The sequence below is a fragment of the Phoca vitulina genome, unplaced genomic scaffold (assembly GCF_004348235.1).
Source record: "Phoca vitulina isolate PV1807 unplaced genomic scaffold, GSC_HSeal_1.0 scaffold16, whole genome shotgun sequence".
NCBI classification, from domain to species: domain Eukaryota; kingdom Metazoa; phylum Chordata; class Mammalia; order Carnivora; family Phocidae; genus Phoca; species Phoca vitulina.
The window spans coordinates 30,673,798-30,682,687 of NW_022589719.1; positions in this window are offsets into that span (position 1 = coordinate 30,673,798).

Consider the following 8,890-nt stretch of genomic DNA (forward strand, 5'->3'; position numbering starts at 1 on the left):
GTTGTTTTAGGGTGGAATGTTCTGTAGATATCTATGAGGTCCATCTGGTCCAATGTATCATTCAAAGCTCTTGTTTCCTTGTTGATTTTCTGCTTCGATGATCTGTCCATTGCTGAGAGTGGAGTATTGAGGTCTCCTACAATTAACATATTGTTATCAATATGACTCTTTATTTTGGTTAACAGTTGGCTTATGTAGATGGTTGCTCCCATGTTGGGGGCATAGATATTTACAATTGTTAGATCTTCTTGTTGGATAGACCCTTTAAGAATGATATAGTGTCCTTCTGTGTCTCTTATTACAGACTTTAGTTTAAAATCTAATTTGTCTGATATAATAATTGCTACCCCAGCTTTCTTTTGAGGTCCGCTGGCATGGAAGATGGATCTCCATCCCTTCACTTTCAGTCTGGATGTATCTTTAGGTTCAAAATGAGTCTCTTGTAGACAGCATATGGATGGGTCCTGTCTTTTTATCCAATCTGCAACCCTGTGCCGTTTTATGGGAGCGTTTAGGCCATTCACGTTGAGAGTGATTATTGAAAGATATGAATTAATTGTCATCATGTTGCCTGTGAAGACATTGTTTTTATAGATTGTCCCTGTAAATTTCTGTTGTAGATCACTTTTGGGGTCTTTCTCCTTTTATAGAACCCCCCTTAATATTTCTTGCAGGGCCGGCTTAGTGGTCACATATTCTTTCAACTTCTGCCGGTCGTGGAAGCTCTGCATCTCTCCATCCATTCTAAATGAGAGCCTTGCTGGATAAAGTATTCTTGGCTGTGTGTTCTTCTCATTTAGTACCCTGAATATGTCTTGCCAGGCCTTTCTGGCTTGCCAGGTCTCTGTGGATAGGTCTGACGTTATTCTGATGTTCCTCCCTCTGTATGTAAGGAATCTCTTCCCCCTAACTGCCCTTAAGATGGTTTCCTTGGTTCTAAGATTTGCAAGTTTTACTATTACATGCCGGGGTGTTGGCCTGTTTTCCTTGATCTTAGGAGGGGTCCTCTCTGCCTCTAGGACTCGAATGTTTGTTTCATTCCCCAGATTAGGGAAGTTCTCAGCTACGATTTGCTCAAATACATCTTCTAGCCCTCTCTCTCTCTCTCCACTCCATCCGGGATTCCAATGATTCTGACATTGGAACGCCTCATGGTGTCACTTATTTCTCTGATTCTATTTTCATGGATTCTGAGTTGTTTTTCCCTGGCCTCCTCTTTTCCCTTTTTATCTATTATACTGTCTTCCAGATCGCTTATTCTCTCTTTTGTCTCAGTTACCCTAGCTGTTAGATTATCTAGATTGGATTGGATCTCATTGATAGCATTTTTAAGTTCTGCCAATTCACCTTTTATTTCTGCCCTTAGAGACTCTATGTTGCCATTAATTGATTTCTCCATTCTAGCCATTGTCTTCACAATTGCTAGCCTGAATTCCATCTCTGACATCTTGGTTATGTCTGCATCCATTTGTAAATCTGCAGCATAAGTCATAATCTCTGAGTCTTTTCTGTTTTGGGGGCTCCTCCTCCTAGTCATTCTGTTGATGGGTGTTTGAGGGAATGTATAGAGTCCAAATTATTGACCAGAACCCAAGCAAGATGCACCTGTTTTCTTGGGACCTTAGGGTTGCTGGCCTCTTGTTTTCCCAGCCTGTCTTCTGCGGGAGGGGCCTGCCACACTGTTACTCAGGCAACCCTGTTTGGGCGGAGTTGCCCTGCGCCCCTGTGGTGGGGGATGGGCTCAGTGGGAATCAGTCTTTGGGGCTTTTGTTCTCTGGCGCCTTTCCCTGGTGGCTTTCCGCGTCTCTTCCGCGAGTCAGAGCAGAAGAGACCGTTTCCAACCCTCTGCCTCAGAGCAGAGAGACCGCGGTCTGTTCTTCAGTGAGCTCTCCAGGCCACACCATCTCCGTTTCTGTCCGTGCTGCTATAAACTGCAGCGGCCTGGGTTGTGCGCCCCTCCGCAGCGCTCCCAGTCCTGCCTCCTGGTCAGGGCACGTCTCTGCCCTTTGTGCTTCTAAAACCGCCAGCCGCTCCCAGTTCCCGTGCGCGCGACTCCGCCGCTTGGGGTTCCGTCCCGGGGATTGCAGTTCACCGGCTCGACCCCGGCGCACCGGGTTTCCGTCTCGGAGGCTGCAGTTCGCGTGCGCGCGACCCCGCCGGTCTGGTTTTCCGCCCCGGAGGCTGCCCTAAAGTCCTTTCCCGACGCTACCGGTCTGCGAGTCTGTGCCCCGTCCGCAGCGCGCGAGGCTGTCACTCACCGGCGGTGTAGGATCCCCACGGCCAGGCCTGTCAATGGGGTTTTTATAATACCACATTCATTGGCTTTCAGAAAGAGATCAATAATATGGAAGCAAAAGTTCCTGGGTAGGGTTTCTGGGGAAAGCTCTTCAAAGGAGGCTGACTCAGCAGGGAGGCATGTCCTTTCACCCTTGCCCCTTTCTACTTTCTGCTGCCTGGAATATGGATGTGATATCTGGAGCTGAAGTAACCATTTTGGGATCATGAGGTGACCTCAAGGATGGAAGCCTCATGTTAATGATGGCAGAGAACAGGGTAGAGGAGCCTGGGTCACTGATGGCTATTGAGCTTCTGTTTTCACCCCGGGCTAGAATTCTCTTTACGTGAGAGGAAAATTTAACCTCCATCTTACTCTAGCCACCGTGATTTTGGTTCTTTGTTACTTGTAGTCAGGTGCAGTTCTTAACTGACACCAAAGGCTTTGAGCACAACCAACGCATCCTTCCCACCTCTGTTCACGGGTAACGAAGAGTTTGGTGTGGATGTCCCAGGGTGTTGCTGCGTAACCAGACGAGGAGGCGGGGCCTGCGGTTTGCAGGCCAGGGGCCTTGTGTTGGCCTGGTCCTCTTTGCAGGAATGGACACACACGGTGATTTCATCTCTTAGGACTGGAGGACGAGGATGGAAGTGTTTGGTGCGGAGGTGCCCCGGGAGAGGAAGGGAAGGCAGGAACAGTGGAGAGGAGAGGGTGTTGGGGCTGAGACTTGTGAGCTGTTTCTGTGAGAGGTGGTGAGCCTCTGGCTGTGTCCCTTTGGGGTCTAGGTGACACAGGACAGCACAACTATGGGTGGTCACAGAGCCTTGCATTTCCGCTCCGATCCCGGCCTGATAGTGACTGTGTAGGACCAGCAGTCTGGGACCACCAGGGGCGGCCCTGATGGCTGGGGGTGGAGGTGAGATGGGGGTGGGAGTGGGGTGCTGTTTTCCTGAAGGGCAGGCCAGCAGAAGCAGGGGATGCAAATAAGACAAGGCCGGGGTGGAAGACAGGTTTGGGCTTGTACCTGAGCATGCGTGCAACACTCCAGAGAGTGCTGAGATGGGCCGAGGCCCTATGGGTGTGTCACTGGGCGCTGAGAAGCTTGGCAATGTAGATGTGGATGTGGAGAGACCTCACCTGTAGCCCCAGGAAGCCGAGCAGGTTATCCAGGGAGGTGGAATCTGATGAACTTAATTAACATCATAACTCCTGCTGGGCTCCCAGCGCCGTAGCCTTCTCCTGACCTGGTGGAGACTTACCCCTTCACAGACCTGGTTTCAACAACTGCTCCATAAACAATCTTGAAGTTCACCGTCCTCTTTGCTGTCCTGGAGCTCACCCTAAATTTTCTGTCTGTTCAGTATTTGCTTATTGAGTCAGCAATTCAGCCAGATGGATTTGAAGGCATATACAACTTTTTTTAAAAAATAAAAACTACCTCTGTCTAAACAGCTCTGTCTGCAACCATCTGCCCAAAGACTTCATTCTCAGAAATATTCCTTTGCCAAAGGAAAAAAAAAGAAAAGAAAAGAAAAGAAAAAGAAACATCGTTTTGCCAATTGATGCCCATAATAATGATCAGAAACATGTAGCAAGGATCAGAAGCATAATGGCCAACGTGTCTGCAGTTTGTAAAGCATAGCTGCTCGGGATTAGGTGGAGAGAGATTTTTTTTTTTTTAAAGATTTATTTATTTATTTGAGAGAGCGAGAATGAGAGAGAGTACATGAGAGGGGGGAGGGTCAGAGGGAGAAGCAGGCTCCTCGCTGAGCAGGGAGCCCGATGCGGGACTCGATCCAGGGACTCCAGGATCATGACCTGAGCCGAAGGCAGTTGCTTAACCAACTGAGCCACCCAGGCGCCCGGTGGAGAGAGATTTTTAACCTTCATTTTGCAGATGGAGAATCAGAAGGAAGGTCTTATTTGCAGTGACGTGGACAGTAATTGGTGGAGGATCCAGGTTCTTTTAATGTTGTCATACCACGTTCCAAGCTATTAGTATCGAAGGAAGATGGACCCATTTATTAGCCAAAATATTTGTTTAAAAGGAAAAAAGTGCTAGCCGATATGCAACTATCAACTCTGAGCCTGGCCGAGAGCCAAGAGCCTTCCCTATGTGATTTCACTTAATGTGCACAAACTAGCATCCTTCCCTCCCACTTATACCTTCTTAAAAACACTGGATTTTCTTGCTTTCCTTTTTTTTTTTTTTTAAGATTTGTTTGAGAGAGAGCAAGAGAGCGGATGAGCATGAGCAGGGGGAGGGGCTGAGGGAGAAGCAGACTCCCCCACTGAGCAGGGCTCCATCCCAGGACCTTGAGATCATGACCTGAACCCAAGGCAGACCGACTGAGTCACCCAGATTTTCTTGGTAGGCATCCACTCTGGGTCGGATGCTCAACTGACTGAACCCCCCAGGCGCCCCTGGAAGATGCCAGTTTTGAGTGGGGATCGGATCAGGTCCAACCAGCCCGGACTGCCTTGCTAGGGGCTCCTCCTTTGGGCCTTAAGACTCAGCCGACCAATGATTCTCCGGGGTGTGCAGATCCACAGCCCAAGCACATTCTAGCACACCTTGGCCAAAGTCGCTGGAATGTGTGGGGTGCACCCTGCCTTGTTTCCACATAATCCCCTTGTTGTCTATTGCCCGCAGTGTTACATCAATTAACAGCAAGCCCTGTGTGGGCCGGTGCGTGGCACTGGCAGAGGGAGGGCGCTCAGTGATGGCCCAGTTTCCAAGGAAGCCTGGCCCAGCAGCGGGGCGGGATTCAGGCCCCAGCTGGTTAGAGGCCCAGACGGAGAGCTCCAGCAGACCGCTGACGGCCTGAGCCGGGCTGCACTTCCATTGTGCCCAGCCCTCCTTAGGTGGGAGGAGCAGGTCTGGAGGAAGGTGCTGGGACGTGGGAGGGGACTGAGGTTCTTCATTTTCCAGCCTTCAGTGGGTGCTGCTGGAGGGCCTTCCTGTGACCTGCAGGGGGCAAGGCAAGGATGGGAGGGTGGACTTCCTTGGGAGGAGAAGGGATGTTGGTGGGTGGCCCTGGAGCCTGGGGCTCTGTGCCTTGCAGCAAGGGAGTGAAGGTCTGGGGCCCCTGGGGAGGAGGCTAGAGGCTCAGCCACTTCACAAGGCAGGTCGGAGTTTTGCTCAGAGGCCTCAGAAAGTCCATGCCGCTGCTGAGAGCCCAGGTTGGGGGGAACAGGCTAGCTCCCTACGGCTCTAGCAGTAGGAGGTGGGAACTCAATGTCCTCAACTGGAGAGTAGTAGGGAACTGCCCTAAATGAGCATTTTGTAAACTGTGTTCCTTGGAGCTGAAAGTGTTTGTAAGGTATAATAGATGCTTTGTAAAAAGATTTTGTGATCGGCTGTCTTCTTTCCTGCCTTTTGGAAAGTCATAAAGCCCACTCGTACATTAAAGGCTCTGAGAAGTCCTGCAGCACAATGCCTGTTTGACTCAGGGTTTCCCGCTGCACGCCTTTGAATACCTGCGGAGTACCAGGATTCCCTGGAATGTGGTTTGGGAAACTGCACCGGACGCTGCCCACTCTGAGGCTGGACATTCTCTTGGAGACGGGCCAGGCTTGTTACAGGAGGTGATTTATGAGCTGGAGAGCCAATTCATTAATTTGCAGGAAAGCCGTATCTGCCTGCCTAATCGATCCATGGCAGCAATTTGCCGGAGGTGGTCCCTCCCAGTGGGGAATTAAATGTGGAGGCCAGCAATGGCTTGGAAGTTCACTGGGGAAGCCCAAGGAGGAGAAAGGGGTGGATATTCTTTAGAAAGTCTGTTTTTTTCCCAGCCAGGCAGTAGCTAAACAGGCTCTTTGTGGCAAGATTTTCCTACATCTCTTTCTTCTGGGAACTCATGATGACCTGTGGGCAAAGAGCAATAGGAGCACCTACTACGCGTTAAGCACCTCACAGGTGTCCTCTTCGAGCCTGTGGTGGGTCTCTGGAGTCCGCATTTACAGATGAGAAAACTGGGAACAGGGAGACTTCTTCTCTTGCAGCCTGGGGTAGGGCTGGGGCTCAAAGCCAGGTCTGTTGGGTCCCAGGGCTCATGTGCACCCCCGGTCCTGTGCCACTCAGGCCCTGGCCAGCCCCCCTGTTCCCCCCATCCCTCCCCCACCCCCCAAGCCTGGGAGACCCACCTTTCCTTTTAAAGCTATTGCCACCTACTCTGCTTCTTAGGATTTCTTTTTGGGAGAGAGACTGCCCGATGCTTCTGCTGGTACCGAGTTCCCAGGACCACTAGCAGCAGTTTGCTTTTACCTGTCGCCTTCCCAGTCTTGCCTCAGGACCACATATATCAGCCCTCCTGCTTTCTGCCACAGTGTGGTCACAGCCTCTGTCCACCTCAGAATATCCTACCGGCCTCCTGCCTACACGGCAGGGTGCTGATTGAGTTACAAGTGAGTACTTTTTTGGTGCATTAGTAAGGTGTGTGCAAGTGAGAGGAGGGATTTGACCCCATAAAAATTCAGGGTCCTGTTGCCTCAGTGAAATTTCTGGGGGTCCAATGATCTGGAGCACGTCAGGGTATTCCACCAGGTGAAAGACAGGACGCTCTACCTTGGACCAGCTACCGCAACAAGGATGGTGAGTTCCCTTCTTAAATCTGGAGCCACATACTCTACATTTGAGTCGGTTATGCCAGTCCACTTACTGAGTAGTAGGAAGGTGTCAGCTTTTTTTCCTTAAGATTTATTTACTTATGAGAAAAAGAGGGAGAGAGAGAGAGAGAGTTGGGGGAGGGGCAGAGGGAGAGAATCTCAAGCAGACTCCCTGCTGAGCATGGAGCCCGATGTGGGTCCCGAGCCCACGACCCATGAGATCACCACCGGAGCCAAAACCAAGAGTCGGATGCTCAACTGACTGAACCCCCCAGGTGCCCCTGGAAGATGCCAGTTTTGAGTGGGGATCGGATCAGGTCCAACCAGCCCGGACTGCCTTGCTAGGGGCTCCTCCTTTGGGCCTTGAGACTCAGCCGACCAATGATTCTCCGGGGTGTGTGCAGATCAAATGCTGCGCGGAGCGTCTCTGAGAAGCAGCCCCTGGCTGGCTGTGGGCCTGGTAGAGACTGAAGCCTGGGCACCAATGACCCTGCAGTCTGAGCTCCTGTCTCAGGGCCGGGTGGCCCGGAAACAGACTCTGGGGTGGGGATTTGTGGGCAGGAGTTTTCTTGGGGGACTGCCCGTGGGGATCACTTCTGTAGGGGAGAGAAAGGGATGGAACTGGGTGGAGGGATGAACTGCAACTGCAGAGGCCTCCGCCAATCCCAGGGCGGCTCCGGACAGCTCCCGAATTGGCTGCGGGCTTCGTCTGGCGGGGGCGGGGTTACATCCTGGGGGGCGGGGCAGCTCCCTGCTGAGGGCCAGTCCCAGAGTGACTCCTCCGCGGTGAGCCATCACAGGCCCCCTCCCAGCACCCGGGAAGGAGGGTTTCAGCCCTGCAGGCGGGTACCTCACTGAACACCTCAGGGTCCTCCATAGCATCCAATCAGAAATTGGGTGTTATCGGAGCCCCCCGGAAGTGGAGGTAGCATCTGTCATTGATGGGAATGTGCCGGGGCACGAGGAGGTGCATGAGCAGATGGCTCAAGTCGCTTTGACCCTGACCCCCGGGCAGTCTCCCCTGGTGCACACCTAGCCCTGTGCATACCTGATGGGGGAGAAGACATCGTGGGCCTGACCCACAGGTGCTTCGGCACAGTTTCCTGGCCTTGACTGGAAGCGATGGCTGCAGCCTGCCGGCCCTTTCCAGGGCTGCCCGGGAGGTCACTGGTGTAGGGAAACCCTTCGGTGGGCAAACGTTCAAACACACCATTGGGCTTTCTGCTTTGTTTGGACTGACGGGAAGACCAGAGCTCGGGATCGACAGTAATTCACGGGCAGTTCCTCACGATTTTGCTCAGGGGTCGGCAAAGGAGAGCCCCCAGGTCAAATCTGGCCGCAGTCTGATTTTGTAAATTGAGTTTTCTCGGAATACAACCATACCCATCCGTTTGCTTACTCTCTATGCTGCTTTCATGTTGAATGACACACGTGACAGAGAGATGTGACAGAGAGGTGTGACAGCGGACACACGGCTCACAAAGGCGAACGTATTTATAAACTCGGTAGAAAAAGTCTGCTGACCCCTCGCTTAGCTGAATGGTCAGAGATTTGGAAAGAACAGTATTGGTAAGTGGGAGGCAGAGGTGGTAAAGCGGTGTGAGTAAAGACATCAGTGGTGGGCGTTCTCAGAACAGACATACACTGTGAAGACGCTCGTTTCTGATGTGAGTGCTCCCCAAAGGGCAACCCCACGGCGGAGGAGGCTCTTAATAGTCAGGTGGACAAAATGACAAGGGTGTGAAGGAAAGGAATTTCTCTGTGAATGTCAGCTGGCTTCTTTCTGCAGCAAGCCCAGCCAGCCCAGCGCTTGCTCAATGAGTCCATGTTTAAAGCGGCCATTGTGGCTGAGATGGAGGTTATCTAGGGGCAAAGGAAGCAGAGTGTTCTTCCTTCCATCAGCAGAGTACCGCCAGGGACCAGGCACCATTATCTGTGGACCCTGGGTGCCTTATTCACTGGCGAGGTTCCACATTGCTTCCGATCAAGGAATTCATTTCACGGCAA